General features: G+C 40.9%; 1 protein-coding gene across 8 annotated transcripts in view; it reads right to left on the reverse strand.

The window, feature by feature from the left end:
- LOC136863928 (metastasis-associated protein MTA3) overlaps positions 1 to 17,054 on the reverse strand; it is a 901,938-nt gene that overhangs the window by 801,793 nt on the left and 83,091 nt on the right. The gene's annotated exons all lie outside the window — the stretch shown is intronic.

Consider the following 17,054-nt stretch of genomic DNA (forward strand, 5'->3'; position numbering starts at 1 on the left):
CGTGTATTCCCTACCTTGCATGCTGCTGTTCTCTTCGATCTTGCCCTCGCCGCATCAAGCATTCCACTACTCCGCTCACCTGTGCTCTGCCTGTGCCATTCATCACGTGACTATGACGTCATCCTCTCTACGCTTCACCTTCTCCGTTGTCTGTGCGTTGCGTGCTCACCTACTGGACACGTGATGATATGCTTCTCGAACTTGCTGGCTTGTAGCCTCCTCACCTTTCTAGATTTTTCTACACCACTATATATTTCCCACTCCACTGCTCCACATTTGAGTCTGCTTTCGTCTCGGAGTGGTGGAGCACCAAAATAACCATGCTACTTTGTATTATGTCAATTCCATCTGGACTGTATGTCTTCAAACTATTTGGTGAGCAAGATTTATCATTATTTGGACATTAAATTTTCATCTCGGCCATTTGCCTGCTGAACTTTTCTTCCGCCGACTTAATACCTTGTATTTTAAAAGCTCATATGAAAGACTGCACTTCTACACGAACTGCACTACGGACAATATAAAATTATTTGTAATCACTACAGTTGTCTTCTAAGACTTACGCCATTTGTAAATTCTGTTCTCGTAACATAGGAATACCCTGTGAAGAAAATCCTTTCCCTGTTCTGATCCTTATCCCACTTCCCTTTCCCCTTCCTGTCGTACTTCTTTTCTTTCAGGGTTTGCTCCCATTTTTCTTACTCAGTTTCTGTATGTATTCATTGTACGCTTGTACTTGTTCAATAGGCTTTTCTTACATGCATTTCGGAAATTCTATTTGTAAATGTGGCACACTTTTCTCATTTCCTCAAGTTTTTTACATATTTATCTTTCACAACTTGTTAAAATTTGTCTTTGATTTATTTATCTTGTTACTATGTTCGATTGTTAAATATATTCTATTCATATTGTTAAATTTTGGTCTTCCTATTGGCCTAGCTCCTTCTTACTGCGCGTTTCCATGGTTTAATAATTTATTATTATTATCCATACTACATTATATCACTTCGGTTGATACTATTTGTTTATCGCACGCTATCTCACTACAGTATTTGGTATTCAGAGCTCCCTACGGTATTGGTAATCAAATATACACCACAGTATGATAGCAGAGCGCCCTCACAACAGAGCTCACTGCATTAGCTTTCGTGCACCTTGATTCAATCTCACTATATTACCATCCTGAGAGAACACACATCCTAAATACTTTAAATTATCTACCTGTTCCAGGTTTGTATCACCACTCCGACATTCAATTCTGTTGAATTTCTTACCTACTGACATCAGTTTAGCTTCAAAAGGCTAATTTTCATACCACACTCATCGCAGCTATTTTCAAGCTGCAAGTTATTAGACTGCAGGCTTTCGGCAAAATCTGCCATTAAGACCAAGTAGTCAGCATAGACCAGACTGCTTACTACATTTCCACCCCATTTAATCCCTCCATGCCACTTTATACCTTTCAGCAGATTATCCATGTAAACTACGAACAACAAAGGTGAAAGATTACAGCCTTGTCTAACCCCTGTAAGTACCTTGAACCAAGAACTCAAACTACCGTCAATTGTCACTGCAGCCCAATTGCCAACATAAACACCTTTGATTGATTTTAATAATCTACCCTTGATCTCATAGTCCCCCAGTATGGTGAACATCTTTTCCCTCGGTACCCTGTCATATGCTTTCTCTACATCTATGAAACATGAAGATAACTTGTTTATTCCTCTCGGAACATTTTTCGATTACCTGGCGCACACTGAAAATATGATCCTGACAGCCCTTCTGTGGTCTGAAACTACACTGGTTTTCATCCAACTTCCTCTCAACCACTGATCGCACCCTCCCTTCCAAGATGACAGTGAATACTTTGCCTGGTATACTAATCAATGAGATACCTCGATAGTTGTTGCAATCCTTCCTGTTCCCTTGCTTATAGATAGGTTCAATTGTACAATCTGAAGGTACCTTACCAACACTCCATGCTAATCTTACTACTCTATGAAGCCATTTCATCCCTGCCTTCCCACTATACTTTACCATTTCAGGTCGAATTTCATCTATTCCAGCATATTTATAATAATAATTTTGTGTGGCTATTTCTAGCTGAGTGCAGCTCTTGTAAGGCAGACACTCCGATGAGGGTAGGCGGTATCTGCGATGTGTAGGTAACTGCGTGTTATTGTGGTGGAGAATAGTGTTATGTGTGGTATGTGAGTTGCAGGGATGTTGGGGACAGCAGCAAACACCCAGCCCCCGAACCACTGGAATTAACCAATTAGGGTTAAAATCCCCGACCCTGCCAGGAATCAAACCCGGGACCCACTGAACCGAAGGCCAGTATGCTGACCATTCAGCCAATGAGTCAGACTGCTGCTTTATGAATATGGAGTTTATCATCCTATCCACTTTCTCAAGCATAATTTCACACACAATTTTTCTCCTCCCCAGGAGCTCTGTTGTTCACGACACCACCATGAAGATGTTTGATGTTGCGAAGATTTTCAAAATATTCCCTCCACCTGTGCAGTGATTCCCTAGCATCTATTACAAGTTCACCTGAATTACCCAAAACACTGTTCATCAATCAATGTATCAATACTGATCTGTAATTAGGGCAGTCGCCCAGGTGGCAGATTCCCTACCTGTTGTTTTCCTAGCCTTTTCTTAAATGATTACAAAGAAATTGGAAATATATTGAACATCTCCCTTGGTATGTTATTCCAATCCCTAACCCCCCTTCCTATAAACGAATAATTGCCCCAATTTGTCCTCTGGAATTCCAACTTTATCTTCATATTGTGATCTTTCCTACTTTTAAAGACACCGACGCTCAAACTTATTCGTTTACTAATGTCATTCCATGCCATTTCCTTTCATTTCATTTCCTCCTTCCCTCCCTTCCTAAGATTATTACTGTCCAGAAAGGTTTCCCTGCTGCTTGACCTAGCTTTTCCAGGTTATTACCAAAAAATTCCCACAACTTATTTTTGGATACAGCTACTATTTGTTTTGCTCTGTTTCTTTCATCTATGTACAACTCCCTGTCTGCATCAGCCCTTGTTTGGAGCCACTTCTGATAAGCCGCCTTTTTACGTTTACAAGCTGCTCTCACTTCATCATTCCACCAAGATGTTCACTTTCCCCCCCATCCTTACACGCAGTTGTCCCCAGGCACTCCCTTGCTGTTGCAACTACAGCATCCCCGTATGCCACCCATTCGCTTTCTATATCCTGAACCTGCTTACTGTACACTGTTCAAAACTTCTCATTAATCATATCCATGTACTTCTGTCTCATTACCTCGTCCTGGAGAATTTCTACCCTTATTCGTCTGCAGACAGATTTTATTTTCTCTATCTAGGCCTACAGATTAGGTCATTACATATCAGATAGTGGTCTGTTTCATCGAAAAATATATATATATATCTATATATTTCAAACATTTTCTGGTTACACGAAATTGTCGTTCAGCCTACCTTCTTTTATTTGGATATTTTAGCAGCGTTTTACGGCAAATTCTTCAATGTTTTTTTACCACTTCACGACATACGTTTTTTATCCAACTTTCCAAGATGTCTTAAACAATACCGCCTCCAATTCAACTACATATTTCCATCCTTATTTTAAATATTGACCTCAAACATGAGCATATACTGTATCTTTTAACCGCCTTGTTCTTATCCTGTGACACCTTAGTTTTAATATTCTGTTTTCCAAATGTAATATATATTGTTCAAGGTTTTCATCAAAAAGATCCATTTCAGTATCAGACATGGATTACTTTTTTAAAAACAATGTGTGACAATTACTTTTAGACGAACATTTCAATTTTTCAAAGTGATTTTGGTATAAATTCAGTTTTATTCAATATTTTTGTGCCGTCAACATTTTGCATCCACAGTATTAACACTTGTAAATACTCATCAATACATTTTACGTAAGTTGTTATGACTCCTTAGACGTGTTTTAAGATTGATTGAGGCTGATGATGCCCAATAAATAGTGGGCAAAACATGTACCCTCAAATTTTTGGTAATTTCCATGTGTATTTAACCGCATTATAGTGGAATAAATTGTATTGAATAGGTGGTATTAAAATGACTCTTTGTATAAACTTTGTGATTAACTCTGAGTTATCCCGAGACGCAGGTGAGGTGGAATAGCTGGTCGTAACTGTGTCCTTCTTATGGTAGGAGGTATTTTTTTCCAAAATTACATTAAAATCTGCTCAGACATTCTCAGAATGTTTTTAAATCCAAACCTGTCTTCTACTTTTAGCTCATTCAGAATGTCATTTATATTGTGCCTTTTATTGAGATAGTGTTGTACCTACATTCTCCTTTCCTTCCTTCTCAAGATCTTGTAAGAAGCAACAGTGGCAATAACAAAGGCTAAATCCTCTTCATCTGAGTCCATTGTCCTTGTTTGAAAATACAAGACGACACCACCTGAATGTAATACCACAAACTGATATGATGAACTACCTGCATATAAACAAAGGACGTCAAGTTTAATAATGTTATTTGCTTTACGCCCCACTAACTACTATTACGGTTTTCGGGGACACCGAGGTGCAAAATTTTCGTCCCGCAAGAGTTCTTTTATGTGCCAGTAAATCTACCGGCATGAGGTGACATATATAAGCACCTTCAAATACCACTGGGCTGAGCCAGGATTGAACTTGCCAAGTTGGGGTCAGAAGGCCAGCACCTCAACTGTCTAAGCCACTCAGCCCGGCGAAGTCAAGTTTAACATGTTCATAAGTGTGGACACAGTGTTAAATGAAACAGTATTTAACATTTAACAGTTAACATGTTGGTGGTGTCAACCAGTTACCATTTAACAGTTTTAATATTTAACATGTTGATAAATGTTAAACTGTGGAGACCGCCCTTCCAGAAACTACAAGGCGCGTTTTTTAATTAAGGGCCGTTTTATTGCAGAAACTAGTAGATTGCGCGCGCGTCGCAACGAGTATATGTGTCATGTGCCGGCATGTCTCGGGAACAATGGTACTCGGTTGCAGCTCTGTTGCTAACCAGTACGGTCTGTTCTCTGCCTGCTCAAATGTTCAAGATTGTCGACTCGCCCGCCCGGTACGAGGTTCGGTCAGCGATACGGTTTTTGTCAGCAAGGAACTTGTCTGCTGCAGACATTCATTGACAGATTTGCGAAGTGTACAGTGCACCGCCGTCTCAATCTCTATATACTGCCTGCTGTGTGCCGTGAGAATTGCGTTTACAGCGACACTGCAGATGGCAGCACTTACCGCACCCAGAGCAAATGTTGGTTAAATGCGTGTTCGTCCGTAACACCAATATAAAATGAAAAATAATCATTAACATGTTACTAATTGAAAAGATAATGCACAACAGAAACTAACATTTCACATTTGAGCTTGGCTTAAGAAAAAGAAGTGTAAAATATATTAGGATCATCCCACAGCTGCATAGCACATACAATTTCAGAAATTTCACGACACGAGTAACAGAGCACCTTTTCAGTCCTTTTCTTACTGTTATTTACCACTAGTGGACACACAAATTTTTCTATCACTATTTCGCTGACTCTTTGATCATGCCCGGATTTAAGAACACGTTTTATAGCACGCAGTGTGTGTGCGCGTGTCTGTCATGTCGTTATATCCACCACGCAATCTCACTGCTCTAAATAGAGCTTCAATTGAGTCTCAAGAAAATCATTTGTCCGAACATAAAACAACCCATTTTGTAACAGATAAGACATCCATTACACTATAGATTTCACAGTTAGTGACACACTCCAGTTTTGCACGTTTTGATTCCAGGGGAATTATTTTAACGTGTTCGATGAAATCATCAACCAACCATTGTAGTGTTTAATCTGCTGGTGAACAGAAATGCACACAATCTGAATTGTTTTGCCGAATGTGCCGAGTTCTGTCAATGATGCCGTGGAATGAGAAAAATTTGTAAATTGATTCCATGAAGCGCACCGTCTGAAAAGTCTAAAGTTCTGTTTATAAATGGGCATCATTTTATTTTAAGAAGTGAATAGCAGCAGTAACCGCTGTGGAAATATTTGTACAGCAGAACGTTCATCTTTTCCAAATTCCTCTGTTCGATGCGTTTTTTCATAATAACGAACAGGCTTGAATGTCAAGTCTCTCTGGAGACAAACTTCTTTCACATATTTGAAGGTGATGATGCCACTGCTGTCATTTCTCTGTCTATAAACTGGGATCTCACATTCTTTATCAAATTGTAATAGTCAAAACTGAAAAGAAGTTTACGGGTAGGATCACATGGATGAGTCACATAGGTTCTCACTTTTCCCTCTACAAAATGTTTAAACATAGAAACATTGGGTCTATGAATGTCAGTCAACGGCATTAATCATTTCTGAACTAAAAAGATTAAATCAGAGCCTTTCATAGCCTTTAACGAGAAAGTAGGCAACAGGAATAGGGAACATTTTTGAAAGTCTGTTTACAACAAAACACAACAGTTTATTTGCGAGAGCAGGAGATTTTCCAATATCTGTGCCGCATGCACCATCATTGACTACGCAAATAAACTTGTCACTGGTTCGATCATAGAGGAGCCGTATCTAATTAGCCATTTAATCAGCGATCACTGTTACACTCCTCTCTGTTGGTCTGAGAGTTTTACATTCAGCTCTAAGTCTTTCCTTCACTAATTGGGAAACACTGACACCACACTCAACATTTCCCATTTAGGCTACCTGTTCAGAGTACTTGGGGATGGAGCTGGCACTAGACCAGGAGTCCTCCCATACAGGTAACCGTTTGCGATACTATTCTCCAAACCACATAGTACCGTGTGATTTGTTCTGACCACGCGGATTTTGTCTTCCGAAAATAATGGATTTCATCTAAAAGTTAAACGGACTTTTGGTTCATTATATTTAGCTGCTTCCTTTATTCAGCCGATAAATTTCTGGGTTGTTTTCAAATTTCCTCCGTAGTCGTAAGTTCATTATGATTAGTCGTCATATTTCATCGTAGTCTCAGATTTCTCGAGCGGAGCCTCAAATGCATGACTGCTGTCATTCTTACTCGTTGGAATAATGGGCGATATGAAAAAAATGAGATGTAACTCGGAGACAAGTCTCGAAGGAGGATTGAGACGGAAGTCACTTGCGAGACAGAACTCGTCATGTACATGAATCAAGTTTGTTTCTCGCTAACGAGACTTGTCTCCTTCCGCTTGAGATGAGTCTCGCACACTGGCTCTGGTATCTGTCAGCTGACGAGTGAATTACTACAAAAAGTGGTTTTGTTGGAACAGATGAAAGTGTTAGATTTGCAAGCGAAAAAGATTGAAAAGCGACAGTGTGTTCTCGAAAAAACAGAAGAATCATTTCAGTGCAAAAATAGATTTTGCAACTGCAAATGGAAAATCTTTTACATGAAAGGGAGAAAAGAGCAGAACAAAGAAGTACAACCGAAATGGAACACCCACCGATATTTTTTTAATTTAGAATAGTTTTTGACAGACTTTTCTTCTTCAGTTATGTTTAACTTGGGAGCCTATTGTGCAAACTATAGGCTACCTTTCGTAATAATCAATATTCAATAATCACTAGTTCTTATTTCAATTCTTCTTCTTTTTTTTTTTGCTAGGGGCTTTACGTCGCGCCGACACAGATAGGTCTTATGGCGACGATATTTCAATTCTTTCTAGGCTTTCATAAACGTAGTGGCTCGTACACTTGGTATACTTGAACCCCAGCTTGGGAACGACTGATTTAAGGTTTCTTTTCTTGTAAGTTTCCTTCAAGATATTGTGCAAGAAGTTACACTGTATTTATCATCACATTCAGGATCCACATACAAATGCATAATTTTCTGCGGTCATTGAAAGTCATTCAAACACTTTTAAACACGCTTCGTACTTCATTCTTCACGAATATGAGGAGTATTTATCATACCTGTGCATAGCTAGGGGTGTTTCTGCATATAATGTACTTCTTCTACAATTTGTTTTACGTCGCACCGACATAGATAGGTCTTATGGCGACAATGGGATAGGTTTAGGAGTGGGATGGAAGCGACCGTGGCCTTAAGGTACAGTCCCAGCATTTGCCTGGTGTGAAAATGGGAAACCACGGAAAACGATATTCGGGCTTCCCGACAGTGGGGCTTGAACTCACTACCTCCCGGATGTAAGCTCACAGCCGCGCGCCCCTAACCACACGGCCAACTCACCCGGTATATAATATACAACCAGTACCTATATACTGTTGCATAAACTGTCTAAATTTCGAACTTTCAAAACATAGAAATAATACAAAATGCTATCCATATTCATTAACGAATATAACTAACAAGGGGGTCAGACTTATTGCTTTGTGAACACGTATTGGGGCTGGAAGCCTGTTTGTTCATAAATAAATACAAATAAGTACAAATACAAATAACAAGGGAGTTGTTTGATTTGGACCGGACAAATTGCAATGGAACTTAGTAACATGGTGAGCTAAGACATCCGGAACTCAATGGTGATAACCGTTCTGCCGTGAAATAACATTTTCGTACCGGTATTTACTGACAGTAAATTTTTGCTCCAGTTTTAAATGGAACGTGGTGTGTGGATGGCAGCGATTTCAATGAAACATGGCAGGATGGTCAATTAAGACATCAGATCATCGCTGCATGATTGACGTTGTTATATAGGTTACCCGCAGTGTTACAAAATGAATCGCTCTCAACAAGAATCCGAAAGTTTAAGGCTATTTATAACATGCAAGTTTATATACAAACGACGAGGATTTCATATTACATATTTTAGCCTCAATTGTAAACGACAAAGAAGTATTAAAAGCCTAATACACTGACTGACAGAGCAAATGCAACACCAAGGAGGAGTGGTTCGAAAGGGATGAAAGTTGGGGAAAAAACAGAGTCGGCAAGGAAGAATAATTGATGTTTATTTCAAACCGATATGCAGGTTACACAATGCGCACGGCATCGACTCAGTAGGATGTAGGACCACCGCGAGCGGCGATGCACGCAGAAACACGTCGAGGTACAGAGTCAATAAGAGTGCGGATGGTGTCCTGAGGGATGGTTCTCCATTCTCTGTCAACCATTTGCCACAGTTGGTCGTCCGTACGAGGCTGGGGCAGAGTTTGCAAACGGCATCCAATGAGATCCCACACGTGTTCGATTGGTGAGAGATCCGGAGAGTACGCTGGCCACGGAAGCATCTGTACACCTCGTAGAGCCTGTTGGGAGATGCGAGCAGTGTGTGGGCGGGCATTATCCTGCTGAAACAGAGCATTGGGCAGCCCCTGAAGGTACGGGAGTGCCACCGGCCGCAGCACATGCTGCACGTAGCGGTGGGCATTTAACGTGCCTTGAATACGCACTAGAGGTGACGTGGAATCATACGCAATAGCGCCCCAAACCATGATGCCGCGTTGTCTAGCGGTAGGGCGCTCCACGGTTACTGCCGGATTTGACCTTTCTCCACGCCGACGCCACACTCGTCTGCGGTGACTATCACTGACAGAACAGAAGCGTGACTCATCGGAGAACACGACGTTCCGCCATTCCCTCATCCAAGTCGCTCTAGCCCGGCACCATGCCAGGCGTGCACGTCTATGCTGTGGAGTCAATGGTAGTCTTCTGAGCGGACGCCCGGAGTGCAGGCCTCCTTCAACCAATCGACGGGAAATTGTTCTGGTCGATATTGGAACAGCCAGGGTGTCTTGCACATGCTGGGCTGCCACCGCTTGGCGGCGGATGCGCCGATCATCGCGTACTGACGTCACTCGGGCTGCGGCTGGACCCCTCGCACGTGCCACATGTCCCTGCGCCAACCATCTTCGCCACAGGCGCTGCACCGTGGACACATCCCTATGGGTATCGGCTGCGATTTGACGAAGCGACCAACCTGCCCTTCTCAGGCCGATCACCATACCCCTCGTAAAGTCGTCTGTCTGCTGGAAATGCCTCCGTTGACGGCGGCCTGGCATTCTTAGCTATACACGTGTCCTGTGGCACACGACAACACGTTCTACAATGACTGTCGGCTGAGAAATCACGGTACGAAGTGGGCCATTCGCCAACGCTGTGTCCCATTTATCGTTCGCTACGTGCGCAGCACAGCGGCGCATTTCACATCATGAGCATACCTCAGTGACGTCAGTCTACCCTGCAACTGGCATAAAGTTCTGACCACTCCTTCGTGGTGTTGCATTTGCTCTGTCAGTCAGTGTATTTTGAAATATTCATATCCTGTGCATGTTAGTAAAATGGGTTTGACGAGCAAGACATTCTGTTCATGTTGTCAAAATCTAATTTTCACTCCATAGCGCACTGTTTAATGTAACTTTAAAATAGAACTATCAGTGCATTTCTACAGTGCATACGCGAGGTCAACACAGCTGCAAACCACCCAGCTGTTCTTTAGCAATTAATTATAACAATGTCGTTGATTTTATGACATAGTGAATATCAGCAGTAAATTTAAGACAGGTAGATTGACAATTCATGGAAGTTTCACAGAAATCTGTCTGATCCAAACCAAATGATTCCCTCGTAGTATTCGGCGCAAGTGAGATTTTGGTGCGATGGTTGAGAAAGAGCAGCACTCACAGAGGCAGCAAATTATTGGCCGAATAACGTCATTATGCGAGCCACCGGTTGAAACTTTTAAATAAACTTGGAAAGAGTGCAATCGAAAAAGGCATGGGCAGGGAATTTTACGGCACTTAAACATAAATGGGTTAGCTTACACCAGGACCAAAGATACTCGCACACTCGTCCGATACCATTTGGCCAACATGTGATAGAGAGCGATAATTTTCAGACTTGAAAAAATATCCTTCCAGATATCAAAATGTGAATAATAATAATAATAATAATAATAATAATAATAATAATAATAATAATAATAATAATAATAATAATAATAATAATAATAATAATTTCGTGTGGCTATTTCTAGCCTGGTACAGCCCTTGTAAGGCAGACCATCCGACGAGGATGGGTGTCATCTGCCATGTTATTGTAGTGGAGGATAGTGTTGTGTGTGAGTTGCAGGAATGTTGAGGATTTAAGGTTAAAATCTCTGACCTGACAGCGAATCGAACCTGGGGGGCCCCCTGAACCGAAAAGTACCACGCTGACCATTCAGCTAAGGAGCAGGACAAAGTGAATAATGAAAACCTTGAATAATTATAAGTCATATCTTAAACATAGCTATGTTTTGTTTCGGCCTTTTCCGTGATTGTGAATTAATTTTATTTATAAAATGTTAGTAGTATTTTGTAAATAGAAAAAATGTCAACGTACAGAAAAATATCACATATGTAGAATAGATTAAGAATAATTAAATTAATTTAATAATTACTAAGAAAATTTTCAGAATTGTATGTTGCACGGTTTTGCATATTTCTGGTTTGATTTTGAACATTTTAGACTTTATGATGCATGTAAATAATATCGCAAATGGCTATCATCGTCATCATCTTTATCATTATTGTTATATGAATGTCTTGTGTATTGGCTCCAGAAAATGTGCTAACCATTCCACATTTTCTTTCCGGTAACAGTAGAGATCTTTATAATCATGTTCGAGAGAATTTCTTCGTGGTTTATAAATTTTTCTTCTCCATTGTAAAACCATCATAAACTTTTCCATCATGTTTTCAGCCTGATTCTATCGGCTTGAGTCACCTTCTGGGCTGTCTCAAGAAATTCTGAGACCAGTCTCCGTTCAGAGATACTTTTTTTTTTTTTGCTAGTTGTTTTACGTCGCACCGACACAGATAGGTCTTACGGCGACGATGGGACAGGAAAGGGCTAGGAGTGGGAAGGAAGCGGCCGTGGCCTTAATTAAGGTACAGCCCCAGCATTTGCCTGGTGTGAAAATGGAAAACCACGGAAAACCATTTTCAGGGCTGCCGACAGTGGGGTTCGAACCTACTATCTCCCGAATACTGCAGCTATCAAGCTCGGTCAGAGACACTAAACTCCAGTTTATTCATATACATTTGGAGATGTGTCTCCGAGAGAATCCGCTAACGAGCACTGTCTCAAGGAGCAAAGGTCACTGCTGAGACATCGCTTTTTTATTCATATACATTTGAGACATGTCTTAATATTTATGAGACAAGAGATACGTCTCCGGTTTATTCATATCACCCATTGACTTGGATTGAGATCATTGTTCACATGAATTTCGTACTCATCATCCAATGTATTTTCAGCGGTTGAAAAGCTTGTTTCAACATAGATTTGTTCCAAAGAAATATCTTGTCTGGTCTTTCGTGGAGCTATTTTTCTGCTTTGAATGTAATGGGGACAATTCAAAAACCAACTAGGCATACTGTCTGGCTTCAATTATTTTTATTTTAGTTTTATCTCTTATCTCCATCGCTAAAATTCAGCCTACAAACACGAGAATAATCGGATGGAATTCACTGACTACCCATGGTTGATCCTTGCCTTTATGTACTGTTAAGTCAATTTCCCCAAAGCTTTCTACTTGGAGGGATTTCATGAAACCTCACATCTGAAGAATTTGGATTCTTTGCTACGATATACAGAGAGGAACACAATAATTGATCATTTTGCAACCAGACACACACATGAATACTCGATGCCATGCAAACGCACGGGAACAACAACGTGGGTGTGGAGATAAACTGGGTGTGTTAGCTGGCGCCCCTAGCGGAGGTTTGTGACACTAAGAGCTCACGCTGAGCAGCGTGTTAACCGCATAGCATAGAGCAGGCAGTATGGAGGATTGAGACAGCGGTGGTACTGTGCTAATGTTATGAGTGAAGGCAAAGTGCGTAAGTGGGTACGAGACCTCAAAGATGGCCGTGACGTGATGTCCATGATGAGGCCCGCTCCAGTCGCCCACATCTGATCACAGACGATTTGGTGCTTGAGTTGAAGGGAAGATTCGTGAGGACAGACGCTTCACAATAACAGCTCCCTCAAACAACTTTGTTGACGTTAAGATAGGAAACTTAAAAGGGTCCACCTTTTCAATACAAATAAATGTTATAAGTTTATTTACAACATATATTTACACTTGGAACTAGTTTCGACGCTGTTTGGCGTCATCTTGAGCCAAAATGTGGGAAATAGGTATAGGCGTAAGCATGCAGACATTTACATTATACAAGATGTTAAATCAGTGTGATTAAATAAGAGACATGAAATAGTGAATTACAATGTCAGTTTACAAAATGGTCATGAAGGGTGAGTCAAAATTTTGTATAAACATGAGTTAGGGCTCAAAAACATAATCACTTGAAAAACATATAAACCGCAACAAAACCATGCGGAAGTTCGAGATGAAATTGGCATTGGAGATTCAAATTATTTCAGACACTCTTCCATTGAATGTTGCCTGCCGCGAGTGTAGTATAAAACATAGGTTAGATTTCAACAAACACAATCGTCTCAAAAATGCACATAACATTTTAAAAATATTTTTGCGTTAAGATGAAACTTGGCAGTTAGGGATTGAAATCACTTGTTCACTAAGCGTCAACTCAAAACCAGCTGTGAAGGGTGAGACAAAATTGCACAAGTGTGAGTTTGGACTCTATGAATGCAAAACCTGAAACACATGCAACACACTCGAAACTGTAGGTTCGCGATGAATTTGGCACATAAAGGTCTGCGTTCACTCATTCATTGAATGTCACTGGTGCGAGTGTAGTTCAAATACGAGTTAGGATTTAACAGGATCAAGCCTCTTAGAATTGCACATGCCATCTGAACCCATGGTGCGAGGTGAACTTGGCAGTAAAGGTTCGAATTTGTAGATATTCAGTATGCCACTTCAAAACAGTCCATGAAGGGTGAAACAAAAGCTATAACTCACACGAGTTAGGACTCATTAAATACTAATTTCAAATACATATAACATATTCAAATTTTTTGTAAGTTCAAGGTGAAATTGGCAGTTAAAGAATTAAAATTTGTAGACACTTCGTCTGATGCCATATAGGTCAAGCACAAAATAAGTATGAGACAGGGCTCAACATATCCAAACTTGTACAAATGCATATAACATCTAAATCCAAGTGTGAGATGAACTGGTAGTTAACCTCTTCAGGGGCATCGGCACATTTGATGCCATTAACTTCAGTGTATTTTAAATGTGCTTATAAGTGGTACTCCAATGCTCAGAGTGCACAGATGTGGCCTTTAAGATCTGTTGTGTTGGCGGCAACCACGTTTCTTACCCATAAAGCAGCATTTTGTCCACAGCTGTTATGTTTGTTATGGAAGGTGAATGCTTGATCCTGGTGTGAGAATTTGATATATTGGCAGGTGATTTCGTTTATGTTATAATAAATTTAGAACACTGAAAATTTTTAATACGGTAAACGACAACTTGAAGATAATATTGACATAATAGTTTTATGTGCTTTTATGAAATCATCTGTGAAAATCAATAATATATAAATGGCCTCGCATGTGCTCAATGAGCAAATGTGGCACTCATTATGTTAGAACATAACCTCACACTTTTTACTTTTAGAAATTTCCTTTTATTGAACTGAATCAATCAAATCAAATCAATCTGCCAATAAATGCGGTGTTTGAAAATCGTCTTCTGTTGTGTAATCATTTTCAAATGGCACTTACTTAAAAAACAAGCCTCGTAAGTTGTGTGCAATAGTATTCCTGATGAACAGCCCTACCCCAGACTCCGCCCTTCTCTTTTTAATACCCGTCAAGTACACTTTATAATCTATCTCTTCCTCATTTTCTCCCCTTACCCGAATATCATTTACTCCTAGCACATCCGGATGCAGCCTCTTTGCTGACTCAGCCAGTTCTACTTTCTTTCTTCCATAAGGCCCAATATTGGTAGCTCCCCATCGAAATTCATTTTGTTCGCCAAGTTCTTTCCAAGGAGTCTCTTGTCTGTCAAATAGGAGTGGGACTCCGTTACTCCCATAGGTCCGAGGCTTGCTTAAAATGTTCTGAGCTTGGTAAATTCATGAAGCAGGATGCTACCCTACTTACACATAGTCCAAGTGAGGATCTCTCCTCTAACGGGTTGGGGATCACAGGAGGATTGTATAGCCTTAGCCGCCTGAACACAAGGAACACCATGACTCAAAATATGTCCGTGATGCCCACTCCCATTCCGTAGCAACTGGCATCCCGACTCTCAGGACTACTTACTAGGCCACTCAGCCGTTGTCTATGGTTCACGAACTAGGACGTGACTACAGTAACCCATATCATGAACCATAAAATGTTACAGCCAACAAATATATGCATAATTACAAATACCGGTACACAAAAATATATACCGGTACTGGGTTGCTCAAAATAATGTATATGCACTAGAATAGAAAATAGCTTATGTATTATCGTATCACCATAATCTAAAGTGAAACGTTATAATATATACGTTCGTTGGTGCAATTACAGTATGAGTAATTTATTGAACTTTACAGGCTTTTTGCCCAAATACATGTTCCCAATACCAATTTCCAAACAAACAGAATGAACCACTAATACCAACAGCACTGAACAACTATAAACAGGATAAAATCACACAAACACTGCTGTGTGGTCTCTCACACATGAACGGATAGCCAGTCTCATATGTAAGATGCCACCCCTATATTAAAACACTGATCTACTATACAGTACATACTATGTGGCCCCTCACACAGGCGGAAAACCAGACCACATGTGAGACGCCACCCTCATTGAAAAAATCTACTATACGGCCTCTTATATGGGCAGATAACCAGACCACATCTACATCTAACTTAACCCTATATTCCTAAATTAACTTTGTGGCCCCCCACACAGACGAAAAACCAGTCCACATGCACGGCGCCACCCCCAACACTACTGACCAGCCGTGTCATTCCCCCTGGTGAGAGGAGCCACCCTCCCAGGGATGACATGCCCGGCCCAAAGAGAAGACCCCACATACCCTAGCAGCTGACAATGCTAATTCCTCACCATTACCTTCTGCGGCAGCCCGTATGTGGGTGGAAATCTAGCTCCTCATGTGTCCCGCCTCCCTCTCTCCTTTCGCGACATATGTCTCGACCACTCTTTCACTGCTGCATTATCAGCCCAAGCCCTACCCTCTAATCAACACTCACAGGCTCTACCACATACATTTAGGGTAGGATCACCCTTTCCAGTCCTTTTCCGATTATGTCCTGCCCTCCACCCTTCCATTTCTCCCTACAACCTCTTACTATACATAATTACTTATTTACATCTACTCTCACTATCCAAAATCTCACTATTACACGAGTCTAGCATATGAAGTTTAATATTGGGAGGGAGGAAAGGAGAGTAAAGAATGTAACTTTAGTTTTTGCATACTGCCACCGCAAGAGCTCATTATAAGCATATGAGAAATTTTTCAAGGAGTTATTGTTGTACAATGGAATCTGAACCCCTATCCTCACATTCCAATCACCAAATAGCAACATATCGTCTCATTTAAACTTCCCCCTTATAATACTAGTTTCCAACAATAATTCCTCGAAAAATTTATCATTTGCGTATAATGACCTCTTGGTGTGGCAATATGCAAAAACTAAACTTACATTCTTTACCTTCCCTTCCTCACTCCCCACATTAAAATTAATCCAGGTTAACTTCTCCCCTCTCATTTTCAATATCCTCTATTAGTCCACTAATCTCTTCTCTTATTAGCACTACTATCCCCCCCCCCCCCCCCCAGCGTTCTCCCCTTATTCCGCTCCTTTCTTCTGGATTTATGCTTAAGCACAAGCCTCCCCCCCCCCCCCCACATGTTTTCCCCTTTCCTATTTCAAGCCACATCAACAAGACTGCCACAATATCAAAGCTTTCCACTACTTTAACCATTTTATTACCGAATTTGCCTAACAGTCCCCCAATATTGACAAACCCTATCTTCCAGGTAGTGTCCTGGAGTGCGAGACTTTGGGTCGGAGGGATACAACTGTGGTGGAGGACCAGTACCTCGCCCAGGTGGCCTCACCTGCTATGCTGAGCAGGGGCCTTGTTGGGGATGGGAAGATCAGAAGGGATAGAAGAGAATTAATGA

The sequence above is a fragment of the Anabrus simplex genome, chromosome 2 (assembly GCF_040414725.1).
Source record: "Anabrus simplex isolate iqAnaSimp1 chromosome 2, ASM4041472v1, whole genome shotgun sequence".
In the NCBI taxonomy this organism is placed as follows: Eukaryota; Metazoa; Arthropoda; class Insecta; order Orthoptera; family Tettigoniidae; genus Anabrus; species Anabrus simplex.